The sequence below is a fragment of the Falco rusticolus genome, chromosome W (assembly GCF_015220075.1).
Source record: "Falco rusticolus isolate bFalRus1 chromosome W, bFalRus1.pri, whole genome shotgun sequence".
In the NCBI taxonomy this organism is placed as follows: domain Eukaryota; kingdom Metazoa; phylum Chordata; class Aves; order Falconiformes; family Falconidae; genus Falco; species Falco rusticolus.
The window spans coordinates 11,074,552-11,094,867 of NC_051209.1; the positions used below are offsets into that span (position 1 = coordinate 11,074,552).

At 40.4% G+C, this 20,316-nt stretch overlaps 1 pseudogene; it reads right to left on the reverse strand.

Annotated features, from left to right (window-relative positions):
* Positions 1-1,020: 1,020 nt before the first annotated feature.
* On the reverse strand, positions 1,021-19,675 carry LOC119140699 (annotated as a pseudogene).
* Between the last annotated feature and the right edge of the window lie 641 nt (positions 19,676-20,316).

The following is a 20,316-nucleotide window of genomic DNA, read 5'->3' on the forward strand; positions in this document are numbered from 1 at the left end:
AGCAGTCCCGCTGCGGCCATGTCAACTGGGCGGTGTGTTTAATCTCTGAATCTGTCTCCTTCCATGAAATCCCCACTCGTGCCTCAGTCCCCCGCAGGCCCACCAGCTGCTGGCACGGAGGGGGCTCGGCCTGCCGGGGAAGCGGGCAGCAGCCGGCCAGCGCTTTGGGAAGGTCACCTGTGCCCAAAGCCGTACGGGCACCATCAAATGCCCCCGGCACCTGCCTACCTGCTGCAGGCACCAGGGCAGGCCTCCCCCCAGCAGCTGGGAGAGGAAGGCTTAACACCCACCGCAGGAGTGAGGATTAGAACGGATCCCTGCCTTAGACAACTGACTGAAGTCATTCAGTAGCAGAGGAGGTGATAAGAAAAAAAATTGTATTCCTCAAAACAGCTTTACCTAGAAACTTAAAGTCTTCCTTACAACTTCTAGTTTGAGGCTTCAAAAAGTGTGGTTCAAAAAGAAGCTGGTGTTCATGGTTCTGTATTGGATACCCTGGTTTTTCTGTCCAATTAATAAAACTACAATTGAGAAAATTTCTAACACAACAGAGCAAACTCTGCTATTGCCTACCTTGGAAGTAACAGCTGGAACCTCTTCCCACGAGGGGGAGAACACTTCTGCAGGCGCAAAGCCACTGGCTTTCAAGCTCCCTTCTCAACTGCTTTTTCTTAACTTTTTGGTCACCCTTCAAACAATGAAGGCCAAGCTAAAGCAGCTTTGCTTTTCATGACCAAAGCCAAGCAATCCTTATCTATGGCAAATGTTTGTCTTTATTAAGTCTCATTAGAAATAAAAGAAATATACCCATCTCAATTTACGTATTTAATATTTCAATATTACATCTGGGTTTAGAGTCCAACACATGGTGTGGTTTGGGGTTGGGTTTTTTTGTCTGTTTTTTTCCTTTTTTTAAAGACCAACCCCATCATCTCAATGAAAGATTAGTTACTTCCATTCCCTACTTAAACTCCTCTCATACTTCCATTTTCCCCCCTATACTTATTAGAACAGAAGCTGTAAACTCTAGGATATTTATTTGCATTAGACTTTTTGAAATGTACATTCCATTAAACAAGAGCTGTATATCATGATTTTTACTATAAAACCATTTCAGTAATCAACCTTACTCCAGGAGTTGGACACAGGTAAAAGTGAAACATTCATACATCTCAACTTCAAGAGCAGATGTATGTACAACTGTAAAGAGACTCTCATAAAAAAACTTCTTACATTGTCAGAGCTGACTCACTAGCAAGTGAAACATATTCCATCTAAAAACAACTGTTTTCTAGTTATCTATTACTGACTGCTGTATCTAAAACTGAAATGAACAAGCTTTTGCCAGCTCAAAGGGCGGCTTTCCAGAGATCAGATACATCTGTTCATAAATACACTGTGTATGTAGACTCAAACATATTCTAGAATTGGAAAGAGACACAGGCAGAGAAACACAGAGCAAGTAAGAAAAAATACTGTTAACTATTGACTCTGATCTCTTTATTTCAGGGGAAAACAAGGAATTTGCTACAAAAGGTATAAGGGCATATCACTCATTCTAACAGGATGCAAAGAATGATCTCTCTCCATCTAGCGTAGCAAGCTGTAGTCAACTGTTGAAGGAAGAGAAAGGAACAGAAACCACACCTGTAAATGTCAGAATTACTAATAAAATCTGACACTGACTGCAGTTTATCACCAGATACATCTTAATCTCAGCTGTACAAGCTCAGATGAGGATATCTGGGGCCCTCTCAAAAGACTGATCATCTGATTTGCCATTATGACTGTGCAATTAAATGAAATGGCACACACAAGGTAATTGCTACTTAGCAGTTTTGCTTTCAAAGACAAAATATGAAATGTAGCTACAGTTTTATACCAACACATTATTAAAATGAGAAAAATGTCTGCAATTCCAGGCACCACTTTAAAAAAAAGTAACCACCAAACAACCTTATTACAATGCTGGGTTTTCATGCCCTAGCACACATATCCTTCACTTTCACATTAAAAAGAAATCAGTTCACAAGGATTAGTAGCTCCATAGAGAACTCTTGACCTTTCTATGTTTCCAGTAGTCCAAAGCCAGGAAGTTCTGTGATAAAACATAAAAATCTTCACACCCTTATGCCCTTTGGTTAAAAAAACCCAATAATATCCTGAGGTTTTTTTTAATTTTTTTTGTGCAATCATTTGGGCTTCTCCCAAAATGCAGTAAATCAACTCATTTCACGAGCATCTCTGACTTGTGTCACCCTGTTGCCCAGGACTGCATCCAAAGGAGCCCATTTTTTCTGTATGCTGCGTCTGGAAGCAATAAGATCAGCATATCCTCGCTGATGGGAGAAAGCGTAAGCAGAACAACGGCCAGATATCCCTCTGCGAAAAGCACTCTGCTGTCGCTTCCACTGTTGTTCTTCTGAATCTTCATGCATGCAAAGACAGATTAGTTTATGGATTACAAGGGAAAACAGGTTGTTTGCATTTACTGTCTGGGGAAACAACCCAATACTTTTTCGCATCCTTCAACTGCTTGATAGGAGGGTTCTCTTGTTCAAATTTGATTTTGTTAGAAACAAGAACATATGCAGTAACACACTGCCGTTTCAGGAAGACTCACTGTGTTACTTTGTATGTCATTATGGTCATTTATCTTTAAATGTCTTTCACTACTGCATGGATTGAAGATATGTAATTGAAAGCTATTCCTGTATTCTTATGTTGACACTTCTTTAATACCTTTTTAAACACCACCACCACAGTTTTAACTACTTTCATACCCATATGCTATTTGCCAGCTCAAGGCAGAACAGAAGCAAAACCTGCCCACTATACTCTGACACATAACAACGGAACTCCAGCACAGCCCAAATAAAAAGACATCAGGCCATCAGTAGCTTCAAAGGGGGGTTCTGTGGTTTTACAACGTCAAGTGCTCAGCCAAGACAAATGATGAATGAGCCCACACTGAACTGCGTGCTGAGCTTGTACATGTACCTCTGCACCCCAGAGACGCACAAAAGTAAGACACTGGGAAATAAGAACACATCAAAGTGACATTCTGCTTTGGATGGCAAAATGTCACAGCACCAGTTGTCACCCAGCTAGCAGGCAGGCTCTGTCTGGCCTCCAGAGAGCCCTGCTGCCACCCTCCCTGGCCACAGGACCTGAGCTCCAGTCTCCTGTAGTTCTAGGGCACAGTCACTTACTCATCTCTAATATTAGCACCAATACTGGGTCCTGTAAGTAAACATATTACAAATTAACCAAAATAACCTAAGACTTTACTCACTCTATCACTTTCTGAAGGCCAAATTGTCATAGATAAGAAACGCTGTGCCACTACAGGAAGTAAGCAAATAGCAATTGATAAAATCATGGTGAACCAGAGGTACGGCTGTCTCAGAGCATTTGGAGCAGTTCCTAGGAATTAAAAGAAGAAGAATTAGTTTATGATGTGATCAAGTAAACTAGTTATATAATGCAAATGAAATACCAAAAGCCACAGCTTCTCTCCTAACAGGACAGGACATACACAGGACCTAACATTCAGGTATTCTGTTGTCTTTCACAATATCAAGCTTTTATTCAGAGACTCTACTATGAAGAGAGAATAATAGCAAGGATTTTTATAAAGCCCTTCTATTACAACATATCCACATTCATGTCAAAGCCCTTTTCAGAGTTCCGGGAGGCTGCAAGACAAATGCTTGGCTGAGATGCACAGTTTTTGTCCTGCTTTAAAGCATGCAAAGCAAGAAAAAGCCCTCCTGGTATCATTGGTATGCATGTAGTCTAGGAAGCAAGCGATATTTAGTAGCCAAATACCCAATCTCATGGAGGTTTCTATCAAACTAAGTAGCAGTCATATCTTTATAAACTTCTGAAATGTATAAAGTATTCAGGTAGAAGAAAATGATAAGTCTAAAACATTACAAAAGAGCAAAGAAAAGTGTTATGTTAGAGTCTACTACCTTTTTTCAGTTGGGTTCAGCTTAAAAATGAGAACATAAAATTGAGGGGATTTGTTATTCTGGGGGGAGATATTTAAATCCAAGGCAACATACGAAAGATCTGTCACTAGGAAAATTAGAGAGCACAGCTTTCCTCAGAAAAAAAAAAAAATTCTAAATGGCTGCTACTTACACCTCCCTGGACTTGCAGCAAGATCCCAGGGAGCTGCTAACAGCATTTGGCACCATCCTCCTTTGGGGTTTTACCTTCCACTGATCAGTTAAAGCAGCTTGGCAAATGCATACTCTGCCAGATCATCATATTCCTTTTACTTTAATAATTTTACATTTAAAATTTTTTAATAATTTACACCAATTTTAACTTAGTTTTAACTTGCAGACTCCTACTGCTGGGCAACGTCTAGTTCCAGCTCTTTTTCATTAAAAGAAAAGAAATACTCTCAATAACTGCTGGGCAACGTCTAGTTCCAGCTCTTTTTCATTAAAAGAAAAGAAATACTCTCAATAAAGCAATTTGGCCTCAATCATCAACAAAACCCTTCCTTGGAACTGAATTGGTACCTAACATTGTTTTCTTTTACAGGCATCAGGTTCATGCCATGACATTTCGGCCATAGTTCTGCTGACATTACAAAGCTGCATGAGAGAGGAACAAGAAACACAAAACACAAGGACTGACCTGTGAAGTGAAAGCCAGAAGGAAAGAGAACATGGATTCCAGCACTGTGGAAGTCAAATGTGATACCAAAGTGCAATACTTCCAAATACTGAAAAAGCATTAACAAAAGTCCAGTAAGATGCATCCAAGCCAATCTGAAAGCAAACAAAACCTCCAAATGAGTTTATTAATTTAAAATAATGTCAACTACTCTGAAGACTGATAGCATTTTGGTTGAGTCATCTCTCATCCAGTTACAAGTCAGCCAGTCAGAGCACATCAACAGAGAATAGAGAAGGCAAAAAAGAGAAGCTTTTTACATACTGTTATTAGTAGACAAATTTTGAAACACAACCAGAAAGTGTTGTCAGAGCAACAAGAGATGGGGAAGTTAAGCTCACTTGCCTGAAAATTGACGACAAATATAAGAGAAGATGCTGCTGTGACAGCAAATGACTGATAATCTGAAGGTGCTTCTCCATCTTGTCCCATGGTTTTAAGGTAAGCTCCATATGGTATGAAGAAGATTATCAAGGAAGTTATAGCTCCATGAAGCAAACTTAAAAAGAATTTCTTGTAGTTAAAAAGTAAATCCTTCTGTCCCAAAACATACAGTCTAGGGAACCGAAGACTCAATTTGTCACTCACATCCTTAAGAAAGGGGGAAAAGGAAAAAAGAAAAAGTTGCTGTAATTTCTTGTTCTCAGCGTGAGCTTTTAAAGAATAAGAAGCTGAACTATACAATGCCCCAAAGGAAATGACATATTTCCTTTTCAAGTAGCAGTGTGGGAAGCAGGACTTTGCACAGAGTGAGTCTGGAGGACATCTTTCACAAAGCTATCTCATATCCCATTTACAGGCTTCTAGATTTTTAGCCCATTATTTGCCAAGGCAAGAATGCCCACAATTACAGAGCTCTTCACAGCCACGTGTTATGTTGGAGTCCTTTCCCTACACAGCGAACAACCAGAAGATGGGGGCTATCGTTGCATGTCCTGACTTTAAGCCTCTAACAAATACTCCAGTAAGACCTTAAATTTGGTACTGAATTTACTTCTTCGCTTTTATCACAAAAGAAAGCAGAAACATTGATTTGCCTAATCAGCATGTAAGCCTTGCGTGGAAGAATGTGGAGAAGGCCAAAAGCACTTGTCCCACTGGATTAAAACAAATGTTACACACCAAGACTTCCTGTCAAACACGGTCATTCAAAATTGTTCAGTCCCTACATCTTCAGCTCAGAAGGGTAAACAAGGAACATCTTTTCCCATTAACAGAGCTGCCCATTGCTGTGCTGTGTGAATGACGACACAGAATAGCAGGCATTCAGAAACATTTTTAACAAACATTATTAGCGCTGAAGACCTCCAACCCAATTAACTTTGGTTATTTTGGTAACCCTCTGCTTATTGTCTCTTGTTACCTCACACACTGGGAAGATGAATACATTTTTAAAAGCCAAAAAAACCAAACCAGCCCCCCGAAAATGCCTTGTATATAGAACAAAGCAACCAGTTTCAGTATAATTAAAGACTTGATGTTAGTTGCCTTTGGATTCATCTGTTATTAACAACGTGGAGAACACCTGGTCAAGCAACCCAACCAGCAGAACCAGAAGACTAGAATACAATACATTGTACAGTGTGATGAACCAGTCTTCATATGCTGTCTACAAGAAGAGGAGGAATATCAGTAAGTTAATGATTTCTTTTTGATTACACCCTTTCCTTCCAATTTCTGAGAAAGTTCACACGTGCTCTACTACAGCATTAAGTTACCAAGGTGTCTCAGTGTTTACCCAAAAGGCAAGCAGCACCTCAGCTCAAAGCTCTGTCGAAACTAGTTTTAGCCTGTATTAAGCTGCCCCACTCCTTACAAACCATCGGTGTTACCTGACCTGGAACACAATCAAAACCGAACACCTCACGCTAAGCATCAACCTGGTTTATAGCTGCACTTGTGACTGTGATAAGCACTTGGCATCCCACACACAAGTCTGGGAGCCCTGGTTTCTTTATATGCTCTTTTCTGGCTCTGTCCTAGGCAGCCACAGTTTCCATTACAGCACACAGCATGAACCCCAGGCAGGGCTGCTTGTCTATGACTACAGCCTTAATCCTCCATGCTGGTCCATGCAGTGACATCTGCCTGTCTTTTGGTTATGCCCACAGAGATGCCTCTCAGCTCTAAAAAGCCCTTCCATGCGGCGAATGAAGAGACGGGACGCAGCTTGATGCAAGCAAGTTGTCCATTTATTAGTGATTTTCTTACAATTATATATGTTTCTACCTTCTACATATTACACACTGATTGGTTAAATCTTAAGCGTAAAAAACACTGATTGGTTGATATTTAAGGCACACCGTTAGAACAATAGGTACTTACTAGTTTATCTTGACCTAGCAATAATTTCTATTCCAAGGTTAGGGAGTTTCTTTCTACGCGGCTTTCTTGATTACATATTGGTGCCATCCGTTCCCTTATCTGGCTACTTGTTTCTCTGTCCGTCTGGTTGCCTCCTCAACTGTGACGGCTCAGGGGTCTGCAGTTAGCTTGTTCCTTTGCTCCCAGGGCTTGTGCCCTACAAGTTCTAACAAGTCTCTGTTCATCAGGCTATCAGTACTTGGACTCTTGTCCTTGAGGCCTTGTCCTACATCTCCCCCTTCCTGTTGCACAAAAAGAACCTCTGAAATCGAGCAAAAACAAGGCACAAGTAATAGAACAAATAAAAAACCAACTAAGACATATTATCAATGTCAAAATAACCCACTGTCTCTGTTCCGTACAATTTTACAATTTCCCCTTTTTGTTTTTGAACACCTAGTACCAGGTTTGCCATGTTCTGCAGGGCCCTTGCAAACATGACAGCAACCAAGGTAACAGCAAACAAACAATACTGCCAATTGAGTGAATGGATGCCAAAAAGGCTGACATTTTCTCAGATTTTGTTAACATGTTGTTGCAATGGGGCGCCTAAAATCTACACAGCACATACTATCAAAATCCTCACAGCCGTGTCCTTGAACCAACAACAAAAAGCAGTGGCAATTTTGACTCACATTCTTCACTGCCTACCAAACAAGGTGATTTAACTCTTTAATGCTTTCCCTGCTGTTACTCTGGATAAGAGAAGAACCGCTGCGACACGTTCCCATCATAGCCTCCTACTACATTAGTATCTACAGAAAGACAATTATCAGCATTCAAAGTGTAAACAATATCAGCTTCTTTTGGATTAACATTATACATAGGTGGAAGGGCACACCAAACAAGAACTGGTTCAGTCAAAAAGTTCGAAACATCGCATGCCTTCTCTGAACATACCTCTGGGGTCATTCCCTTCATTCCCTCTCTTTTTTTATGCAAAGAGAAACACTTTTACCATAACAGAGAAGCCCCTATTTACATCTCTGAGCCAGGACACAAACCGTAGCTGTATGCTCCACCAGGCTCAGGGCAGGAATCATTCATGCAGTTACATAGCTATATATCTCTACAAGCGTGCAGACACCTATTAAACACTAGATAACCATGTTTATATTTCCTAGTCTCCTTCACAATACCCAGCTGTTCTCTCATCTCTTGTTAGGTCAAATATTCTCCAGCTTCCTCTCCTATCTCTCTCTTCAGACATTCTCTATCCTCCTCTTTTTTGCTTGTTAATTGCGAGGAGGCAAAGGTTGTGTGTAGCTGGGTGACCATGACCTGCTTTAAGTTACAATCAACTAAACACTGAATACAGAAAAAAAAAGGCACGGGAGACATAAGGCAAACATCAATAAGGTGGTTAAAGATAATTATAATAAATCCTGTAATACTTTTGAGTCATGGCCCAAAGTTTCCCAGCCGTGAGAAGAGACCAAAGGCATCCCGCCCCTGGCTCTGTTGCAGATCTTTGTTTTAAGGCTTTTAAGTTTTGTATACTTTTGTAAATTAATTCACAGTGGTCACTCAGATTCACGTAACACATCCTATCAAAGTCTTCACACTTGTGTCCCTGTGCTAATAATAAAAATCAATAGCAACTCGGTTCTGTAGCAACATATGATGGACAGAATCAACATCTGTTAATAAGCCAGAAAAAAAATATAGTATTTGTAGTATTACTTTGTTTAGCAAGCTAGCAGCCTAATTTACTAAGCAAGTTAAGAGCGTGTACTATTCTTACAGAAGAGATTAGAGAAGCAAAAATGTGTTATGCTGCATTCCAGAACTCAGCCTGAGAATTACAGTCTGCTGTGAGTTCTGCGTTACAATCATTTGACACATGTTGGGGTTGCGATTGTGAAAGTTGCCCGTTTACAATTTTCATTGACATTATCACAGCTAGTTGTTTTAAAAGCAACCCTTGAGCTTCCTGATGTTCGACTTGTTGCAAAATATTCTGAAGCCAATCAATCAAGTTAGTATTAAAGTTAGTGACTCTCTAGGACCCTGCAAGACTGTGGCAAGACTCCCGCATCCTGACTGCCTTAATAGCCATCTCCTTCATTTGCAAACAGTTGTCCCTGCGATACCTTGCCTGAGTCACAGAATCGGCACAGTTAATTGCTCCAGCCAACTGCTCATAGTTAACAGCAATTCCCCGATTAAGGTTTTCAGTCAAGGCCACTACACATAGCTCACAAAAATCAGATAACCACATCATAGACTGTATCAGTTAGTACCATACAAAGCAGTAACTTCCAATCATGCAGTGTGAGTGTATAAGGCTCTGCCATCACTTCAAGAAGGGACATAGCAAACGTACTATGAATCCTCCCTTCCCGCACTGCTTTGCTTAACTCTTCAGCAGCCTCGTATTGCACAGGCTGCCACTCTGGAGGTTGATTTGTCTGACAAAATACTGAACATGCCCTAGCGACTCCCAAAACCCATCACTTAAGTGTTTCCCACTTGCATTCCTGCCACCAATCCCTCGACCCCCTTTTCACCCTCCCCCAAAACACAATCAATGCATCCAGAGAGACGAGGGGGTGGGGGAAAGGTCTAGCTCCTTTTCCAGATCTATAGGACCTGGATCAAAAGGTTTATCAGTGTCAATAAAATCATTGTCCGAGTTGTCCTGTTCCCGTGCTTGGTCCTGTGTTGTGAGGGTCGCTGCAGTCAGTGACAGAAGCTTTGGGGGCAGAGGAGGTGTGGACAGAATCGCCATCGCTGACGGTGTCTTGAGAAGAGTCGCGCTGTCGGTGGAATTTACAGCTTCCTCTGGTTTAGCACCGATAGTAGAATTAGTCCACACTTGGCAAAGAGTAGTCAGAATTTGCCACCAAGGTGCTAAATGCATTCCCAACGCAGAGTCCCCTCTGCGGCAGCATCATACAATTGTCTGCTGACCGCTTTCATTTCTTTCAAAGTCTCTAAAGTTTCTTGACTGCTCGCCTGTCTCAATGAGTACAGGTTTCTAAAGCTTCTTAAAATTTCTTCAAATATTTAAAATCTCTAAAGATTCTTGGCTGCTCACCTGTCTCGATGAATACAGGTGTTATCCTCGGGGTTTAGGTTGTCCGCCTGGTCCAGACAGCAAGACGATCGTTCAGCCAAGCCGTCTCCTCCGGAACGCAGCCCTCTTCCACGAGCTGTCTTTTCTCCGTCCTTATTCTTCCAAGGCTTCGGAACACCACCATAGGGGTCACCATTTGAGGAGACTGAGGCACGGACTCCCTGATCTGACTAGAAGACCCTTTATGAGTCCATATACGTCTCTTTCTGGGGACGAAGCCTGATTCCCCGTTACGGATTTCCCACAGCTCACCTCTCAACTCCGGAGGGATTTCTGGCCGGCTCCTGCGTCCTTTCAGCAGATCATTCAAAGTTCTGTGGGATTCGCTGCATGTCGCTCAGATAGGCGATTCGAGAGCCCTTCACGTTAGATCCTTAAACGCATCATGTCGGGGTCACCAATTTGCGGCGAATGAAGAGACGGGACGCAGCTTGATGCAAGCAAGTTGTCCATTTATTAGTGATTTTCTTACAATTATATATGTTTCTACCTTCTACATATTACACACTGATTGGTTAAATCTTAAGCGTAAAAAACACTGATTGGTTGATATTTAAGGCACACCGTTAGAACAATAGGTACTTACTAGTTTATCTTGACCTAGCAATAATTTCTATTCCAAGGTTAGGGAGTTTCTTTCTACGCGGCTTTCTTGATTACATATCGGCGCCATCCGTTCCCTTATCTGGCTACTTGTTTCTCTGTCCGTCTGGTTGCCTCCTCAACTGTGATGGCTCAGGGGTCTGCTGTTAGCTTGGTCCTTTGTTCCCAGGGCTTGTGCCCTACAAGTTCTAACAAGTCTCTATTCATCAGGCTATCAGTACTTGGACTCTTGTCCTTGAGGCCTTGTCCTACACTTCCACACTATATGAACTTCAAACACTGCCAGTTACAACAAACACATTTCAAGCTGTTCTAGCCAGCAGTTCAAGATCAAAAATTGGCTTCCTACAGATATATACATGCACTGTCTCACTTCACCTAGGAGTATCTTAAGTAGCAGGAAAGGTTTCCCAGACTGCTATATAACAATCTCTTCCTCCCTGTACAATCATGATACTGAATTCAGTGTTCTGAAATCACAACCAACTGCTTAGCTTGTAACTAGCTAGATTAGCAGTTATCACCTATTCTCCTGCAGAAATTACGATAACTTCAAGGTTCCCATCACTTCCCAGGTTAACCCTCTGCTATTCTGCACTGACAAAAAGGAAGATGTACTTGTTAACATTACACACAAGCATGTCTTCTTACCTGGGCAGAAAAGCCATTAAAGAATGAATACCAGATGCGGACTAGCGTAAAAGCAAAGTTCTTGTAGAAAAAATATCTTAAAAACTTGCACATCCTAATGTAAGACCATCGTCTGTGGACCAGCAGCAGTCTTTGGAGGTAGTGGAATTGACCAAAAGAGTAGTCACTTGATATAACAGCTTGCATCCCTTCTTGGCCACTGATTCCAACTCCAATATGGGCAGCTAAGTTAATGAAACACACCACACACTATGTTTAATAACAAAAGGTAGAGGAACAATACGATCAAGAGCAAATCTTCTACTGGTTCCTATCCTCTGCTTCAGATTCCTCTGCCCCATTTTATTTCTGTGCACAGCACAAAAGCTGCATTAGAGACTAACACACAGTGCGAAAGCCCTTCCTTGCCGTGTTATTTACTGCTCACATCTCCACTGTCGCTTGGCTTCTCTCTCAGCACTTGTTCCATCAGAATGGATGCTGGGAAATTTGACCAAGGGAGAACTAAGCAATGAGACAGAGCAAGCAAGTCCCTGCACAAACTGGCCGTGCAGCTTACAAACACACCTGTCACATAACTGTATCCCAGAAGTTTCTTTCTCAGTGAGCTTTCTCAGGAAGTGGTTCAAAGAGCACTAGCTGCAATACAGGGTGACTAATGCCTCCAAGCAAGGGGCAGCCAAGCTACTGCTTTGTTCTTTGTATTACACTTTTGTAACCCACAACATGATAACAGATGTAATTCAAGCCCCTTCTCAGGGAACGTCTACAGAAAAAGCTAAAATATATCAGCAAAAACCACTAACCATTTCATAAAGGGCTTCCTCAAAAAAGGAAAGCACAGGCACAGAAGCTAACAAAACTCAAGTGATGTTAATGTGGGTAATAAAATAGATGGTAGAGTCTTCTGAACAAAGAGTAATAGTGAAGGGAGCACAGGAGAACACCAAGAAGAGATCCTTCCTACCCGGAGTTTTACAGCTGCCTTATTTTTAATCATGTTTACATCATTGGCACCATCCCCAAAAGCCAGAGCTTTCTTGTACTTCTTCACAAGCTCAACCACCATGGCTTTCTGCTTCGGAGTCACTCAGCAGCAGATCACAGCCCTGCATTCACAGGCCAAATCAACAAAGTTCTTCTGTTGCTGTTCTTTGTAAGCTTCAGCCCTTCTTCTCTTCTCAGTTTGCTTTTTTTTCCTCTTCTGCTGTCCTGGGGAATTTCAGTTTCTTTTTCTTCTTTTTCTTCTCTAGCAGGATTTCATTCTGTGTAACAAAAACATATCATGTTCCCTTTGACACTATTTCAAATCTCACTCCAAGTACTGCTTATACAACACACTGAACTTCATTATGCTCCCATCATCCATTTATAGCATTTTAATAAAATGCTTGTGCAGAGTAGTAAAGAAAGATATGGAAACAATGAAAAGAATGTACTCTGAGGGATTAACAAAAGCAAAATGCTTGTACTTACTATCACTGCAGTTCTTACAGAGTTCAAAGGAACATTTATTCTGATGGGAATTAATTCACTTTTGAAAACACTGTGGTATTTAAACCTCCCCCTCTCCTAGCTCCCAGTCTCCTGAAGGAAGCATGACCATGCCCAGCACATGTGGGAATGTCCTATAAATACCCGGGGTAGCTCTGGGGCAGTTAGCTGGAGCAGGGGCTAACCGAGGCCTGCAATTTTATCTGATGCTCCTGCTAGACTACCAGTGGGCATCCCCAGCCTGCTTCCTATGCCTTATGCACAGATGTACATTTCTTTATGCAAAATCAAGGTTTAGGGCTGGAATGCTGAAACGTGGCAGATGGTCCTTAGCTGTTCGCTGGACTTTCTCCTTCACAGGTGTCTGTAAGAGCAGCCTGCCAACAGGGTTGGTAATAGTCACTGAATTACTGCTAGCCACCTCTCTGCTAAAATCTCTTTTCTGCTATCTAAGGTCCTGTAAGAGCACTATATTGCAGGAATGAGCAGAAAACTTGTCTTTTTTTCTACCCTTTCACTTCCATCTCTCATTTCAAGCACTATTTCTGTGCCTATACTGAAGCCACACCATCCTGTAATGCTGGCAGCCATCTCTCTCATTATTATTTTTTTTCCATCAGACCAGAATCCCCATGAAGAATACTCTGAAAATCAGACTGTGCTTTTGCAGGGGTGTGGCTTTACTTCAGTGGCAGCTACCAGGGTGATTTGAGAGGCCCAAGATATCTCAAAACCAAAAATATTTTTGAATATAAATATCAAACAGATGCGTTCAATTGGCAGCACAATGGCCAAAGAGTTTTCATTGACTGGTGTGACAAAGCAGACAAATGAACAGAGTCCTCAGTGCAGGACATCGGGACTTGGTGGTACTGCCAAGAACTCAAATACACAGGAGAACACCTTTTGTACATACCAACCAGGAGCCAGTGATTATTAAAGCACGATCTTTACTACCCTGGAAGAAGGGCTCATTCATTCTAAGAGAGGAATGTGTACTTGATCCAGCTCTGTTCCTCTGGTTTTCCAACCTGGTTTGAAGAGCAGCACTGGAAAGAGAGGTAGATATTATTACAGAAAAATCAAGGATAAAGTCTAAGCTAGATCAGTCCCAGACTGAAAATCTGCAAGAAAGAAATGCATTGTATGTTGCAAGGATTTTTTTTTACCATATATTAGGTGATGTTCCAAGCAGTACTAGAGCAACAGTGAAAAGAGGATCATACTGGTTTGCAAATTAGGAAAAATTTGGAAAAACGAGTCAGGAATAGCTGTGACACTGTTAGGCCGTAGTTGTTCTCCCAGTCTCATGCTGTTTTTCCTTGGGTCTAACCATTTTGACAAATTCTTTATGACTAAGCACTGAGTATCTTGTGATCCACTGTGGTTTTATAGCATAGGTCTGTATGCGTACAGGAGCATAGGACAGAGTAAAAGATCAGCTTGTGTAATACTGGAGTTCAGGGACAGGCAGCAAGAACAAAACCTGGCAACTACTCAAGATTTGGACTAGGGACAGACCTGCCTGGCCCACTCCAGGTGGTCTCCAGACTTGTCCGAACTACAGAACAAATTTAATGTCAACAGTTGACCTAGAACGCAAAAGATCCTGCAAACAGGATATCACCACCTTTACCCACAATTAAGGGGCTGCCCTGTAAAACATCACAATTCTGTAAAAAGCAAAGAAATGGACAATGTACAGTTGAACAACTACCAAGAAATACTGTTCAGTCACTGGAGAGTCACTGTGGGACAAACCAATGTTACTGCCAGGTTAAAAGTGTTCCATTTTTAAAATTAATTCATAAAGAAAAAAATAAGTGCTTCTCACTTGCCTGGTATCTTCTCCGTAGCAGATTATTGTTTCATCTGTTAAGAGTTCACAAGAAAATCCAGTATTTTCAGCAGTTTCTACAATTACAAAAAATGAGAGGAAAGTATTTACTTAAAGGTCTGTCATGAGTAACTGCTGGGAGCAGCCAAGAGTACCTGAAGTCCTCTTAAGTAATTTTTGAAGTTATGTTTCAGTATGAGAAGCTCCCTTTCATTACCGCAGTGTGAATGAACAGGGGTGTGTGTGTGTAAATCATACATAGCACAGAGAATCAGGGGGAATGCTTGTTAATTATTTGTCATACGACAACTGTGGGCACAGTGGGCAATCGATTTAAAGTCAACAACAGGAAACTATATTTCCTATACAACATTTCCTATAAAATGCACATTACTGTGGTGGAATGCATTGTCACAAGATGTTTTTAATGGAAAAACTTTTAATGACCTGGAAAAGTCTATCAGCCAATTCATGGAAGAAAGATCTGCCAGGGCCTATTTAACTCGATGGTGGAGATGTAGCCTCCATGTCACAGAGCCATTTCACCAAAGGCATCACAAGAATCAACCATGGGGTATGCCATACTGTCCTGCCCCGGCCTTACTCTGGATTCCTTGAGCCAAAGCTGTCACCAGCGTCAGAGACACACTGGTCTGGTAGTACCTCCACCCAGGCTGTAATAACGCCATTCTTAATTACAAATTTAATGCAATTTCTTGAACTGACTTAACAAAATGTGTTGCCAGACTACAGACTACCAGAAGAAAAGCAACTACCAAAAGAAAACCAAATCAGTCTCCGTCAGCAGCACTTGTGATTATTTGAAAAGTAAATTTGCACTGTAAGAAGACAAGTTTCAGTATCTGCCCTCAGAGCCAAGCAAGCCTGGTGTTAAAAGCAAGTTATCCTGCATTTGCCTTACACTGGGAAAAGCAGTAGCTGGATATTTCTGTACAGAATATAGTTACAGAACCAGTTATCTAAGATAATCTGTTGGAGGAACTGAAATTATGCAGAAGCCCATCCAGTAACTCTGGATTGGGAACAGCTGGGATGAAACTCTGCACATTGTAGAAATTCCTCCAGTTTCAATTCAAATTGACTTTCATACTAAGCTTTTCTACAAACACGCTTTATTTCTAGTCTGCATTTGCCCCAGTTTATCTTCTAGCTCTTATGCTGTTTTTACTAGCTCTTTGGCCGTAAGCAAACCCACCTTTTTTGTCACCCGTAAGCACCCAAATTTTAATGTCTGCTTTTGAAAGTCTGGAAATGGTTTCTGGAACTCCATCCTGTAGTTTGTCTTCAATAGCTGTCGCGCCAAGCAGCTGGAAGATATTTGAAATACAGGCATTTAGTAGGATAAACATATGTAGAAAACTGATTCATTTTCAGTAGAGGATGAAACTATTCTGGACAGGTCTTCAAGACAAGGTACTCAAGCTACGAATTCAGTAGACAAATGCTTGCACACAGAAGCAACCACACTGAAATGCACATACAAAAATACATTTCCCTTCATTTTGTTAAACTCTTAAATTTAGTATGGCTCTAAAGCCAATAAAATACTGAAAAGATCTAAATCAAAATGTCCTAATAAACGAGGATAATTTATTTCCAAAAAGATCTGTTTCTTCCTATATGAGAACAAAACTACACTAAAAATGTAAAGCTTTACTTACAGTCAAGTTTTTTTTCCTATTTCCTCATATACTTTGTCCAGAGCTTCATCACAATGAGTTGTAGCTACACTGGCCTCTATAAATTTTTTATTCCAAGCTTCAAATTCATCATGACTAATGTCTCTGTAGCACAGGCAGAGTGTCCCAAGAGTTTCATTTGCAAAAATCTGAAAAATAATAATAATTAAAAAAAACATATCCACAAAACAGAACTCTCAATTTGCAATCCAAATGTAAGAGTTAAGATCATAAGCATTTGGTAAGCCTGATAAAACAAATCTGACTGCACAATTAGTCCTGGGCATTTCAGAAATGCCAAAAATTAAATTATAGCTGACAAGGCAGTCTGAACTGAAAGACTGAAGAGATGACAAACAGAACAGGGTGTAGTGACCCGGAATACTGATAACTACAAAAAAAAGCATGTAGACAAAATTTAAGTTCACTTCTCATGAGAAGACAATGAATGCATTTTTAAGAACATGCATGAAAACTTATATTACTTTGATTATTTCTCAGGTTTGGGATAACTTGTAGAACGAATTGTTTAAATTGTTTAATTAATTGTTTAAATAGCTTAGGAAAAGGAAACTAATAAATCTATAGTCAGAAATAAACTATTTTTAATTTTTTAAATTCATATGAAATACAAACATACATCTAGTGCTTCTTCTGTGGCTTCTCTTTAGATTCCTTGGGTGCAACCGTTCATAAATTACTGTATCAGCCCCTTTACAATACAGCCTGATATTTCCACCTGATTCTCTTACTGTAGAGTAAAATATGAGAAGTGGGACAAATGTTAGAGTACATCTGAATTAAAGAATAATTTCATATTAGATTTTTCAGTCTGCTGCTAAAGCTACAAGATCACATTTCTTCTTCATCCCATCTAATACCATTCAATTAAGTAACTTGGTTGACAAGTGCATTTCTTCTTCTCTTTCATGAGAGGAGGGGATTTTTAAATTCCCAAGGATTAAATTTTTGATAATGGTTCATCTACTATTAACATCTCACTTACCCATAGGACCTGGGCAGAGCATATGCTAGAGGTAAGATGCACTGTAATTATAGCCTTAAAAACAGATCTCTAACTGTTTCAGGACTGACTTTTTAAAAGATAGTTAAAATCAAAACAAAAGAGCTATTTATACCTCAACCTGCATATCTAGTATTCCAATAGCTAGAGGAACATGCAGCTCATTCGCTCTCTCTGGCAAAAGGGGAATAAATCATCTTTGTAGCATTTCTTCAAGCTTCTACTAAAGGGACCTAAGATTGTTTTCAGCAGAGGCCACATCTGAACACCAGGACTGTCTAGTGGACACATTTACACCTAATTACAAAGCCTCTCTTGCTATCCAGAGTTATGTGGATTAAATCTGTCACAGGATGGCATGTTAACACAGCTTTAATTCTTGACTTCAACTCCCCTTGCACGTACTTTTTCACCTACAGAATACAAGTGACCTTTTCTATAAAGGCTGGTCGTAATCAGCTTACCAATGACAGACATCCATTTTCTATCACTGTTGAAATCCAAGATTGCAAGGACATCATAAGTTCTTTCAATCCCCATTTCACTTATAGTGATAGTATTTTGTGTTCGTGACAGAAAAACATAGCCAAAGTTTCTGGCTGCCATAATCAGGGCCCCTTCGTCTGGGGAAGCTGCTTGGTAATCGAGCTGACCTGTATCATTGAAACAGTGAAGAGAAAGGCAGGATATACCTGAGTGTTACAGGGGCACTTAGACACCACAGCTACAAAATTCACACCCATTCTTTAGAGTAACCGAGCGCTGGACAGGCAAAGTCCTTTCCCTTTCTGAAGTGGGATCTAATATACTGCTGCAACACCCGTCAGCAGCACACACAGAGGAGAGGGACTAGGGATCCCCCCACCCTGCTTTTATGACATGTACTTTCAAAATGGGATAAACCACTCAACCCTCTATCTTTCCAGGTATAAAAGCAAAAGCTGTAACTTTTTCTGTATCAAAACAAGTCTAGCTTAAATATCTTAATTTCTCAATACATTCATTTAAGCATTTTCAAAGGAAGCTCCGAAACACAAATCCTCAGCCACAGACACCGATACACTGTAGTGGAAACAGCCCCAAAAACATTACTGGGAAGAACAAGTAAGGACAGGAGACTGCTGGTTTCAGAGAGCTCTTGCAAAGATGGGAGTAAAGCAGTATTACTCTTCAATGTTTTAACTAAGTCTTCCAACTTTATTTTTTACATTCGATAGCTGTTCACCTCTAAATTTAGTTTCTGTCACTTTTTTGCTATTCCTTTTGCTTATTTGCTGCCAAATATGTCCTAATCTTAGGACAGACATACATGATTTGTATATGTCTATGGGGCTGTGAGTCAAGGTGTAAGAGCATGAAACCCTCATGCTGAAAACATTCGTTTTTCCACACTGGAAATAAGTTTCCAAATGTATTTGTACTTTCACATATGTATGTGGAACCAGAGACTATGCTAGTGTCATTATGATTTCCCTTGAGGTTTATGCTTTTGAGATTTTAAAGATTTATTTGAAGAGAGAGGACCCATTACATTACATTACATGAAAACACAAAACCTCTGTATGAACTGTTCCACCTACTTTTTTAAATCTGCTGTTATTTAAGATGAGCATTTGCCACAACTGTAACTGTTATAAAGACAGTTCTCCTTCCATAAAGGGTCAGATAAATTGAGCACAGGGAGTAGCACTGACTCTTGCTTTCATTTAATTTAAAAGAGCAGTCTAACACTTCTCACTTACAGGACCGGCATTAGTTTTGGATCTCTCCCTTGTGCAACTGGATTTGAGTGACTGTTTCCCCTAACACAAGTGAAAAAAAAAAAAAGATAAAACAATATATATATATACACACACTCACCAGAAGCATCAACCATGACTGTGTGACAAATGGCAAGCAGAAAAAAAAAAACTTATGAATTTCTGGCTCCTTCCCAGATTTTATTTGCTCTATCAGATAGTGATCATAGAATGAGAACTTCCCATCTGCATACTTGTTCCAGCTGAAATCCACTTGCTGCTTAGACAACAGAAGAAGGGAGAGTTTGAGTTATGTCACATGCAATTACTTTGTGCCTACTTGCATCTCTTTGTACTTTGGCAAGGGAATGTTCCATGTTCTACAGGCCACAGGGGCTTCAGCACCAGATCAGACCAACCTACCTCTGGGTGGCTCTGAAGCTGCCCTGCTCCATCCCGGCAGACTCCTTCAATGCAAGTGCCATCAGTTAGAAGGCACAGGACAGAACAAAAAGATTACCAAAGTCATTCACAAAGTAAAAAGTATATAGAATACCTACCACAATAGAATAGCTCAGAATTAAAAAAAAAAAAAAAATCATTCACAGCCAATGTACCTTTGTATACTACTAACACCAAAGCAAACATACAGAAAAAAAAAAGATGCGGTAGAAATGTCACAAACCATCCACACTGGCTTAACACATCTTTCACTGTCAGAAATTCCTCCCCTCTCTGCAGAGGTAAGATGTTTCAAAAGCACATGTCATTAGCACACTGTGTTCTTTGCCATTTGAACCAACCAGACAATAGTTTTGAAGCACACATGCTGCATATTCTAAATATTGAAATCCAGAAAAGACTGGAAATTGAAGTAACTAACACTAAAAACTGCTGCTCTTACTAAATTCTCGTATTTGTTTCCAGATTAATTTTGTCCCTAAAGCATTTCTAAAGTAAAGCATTCTGTATATTACTCATTTCTGAGTTTTCTGATGGAAAGTTTCTACTTAAATCCATCAGTTTCCACTTTTCAAATGGGAAAAGGGTAGGAAACCATAACAATTAAATTTTACTGGAGCTTTACGCAATGCCTGGACTAAATTGTGGAATTTCAGCTGAAACTAAGA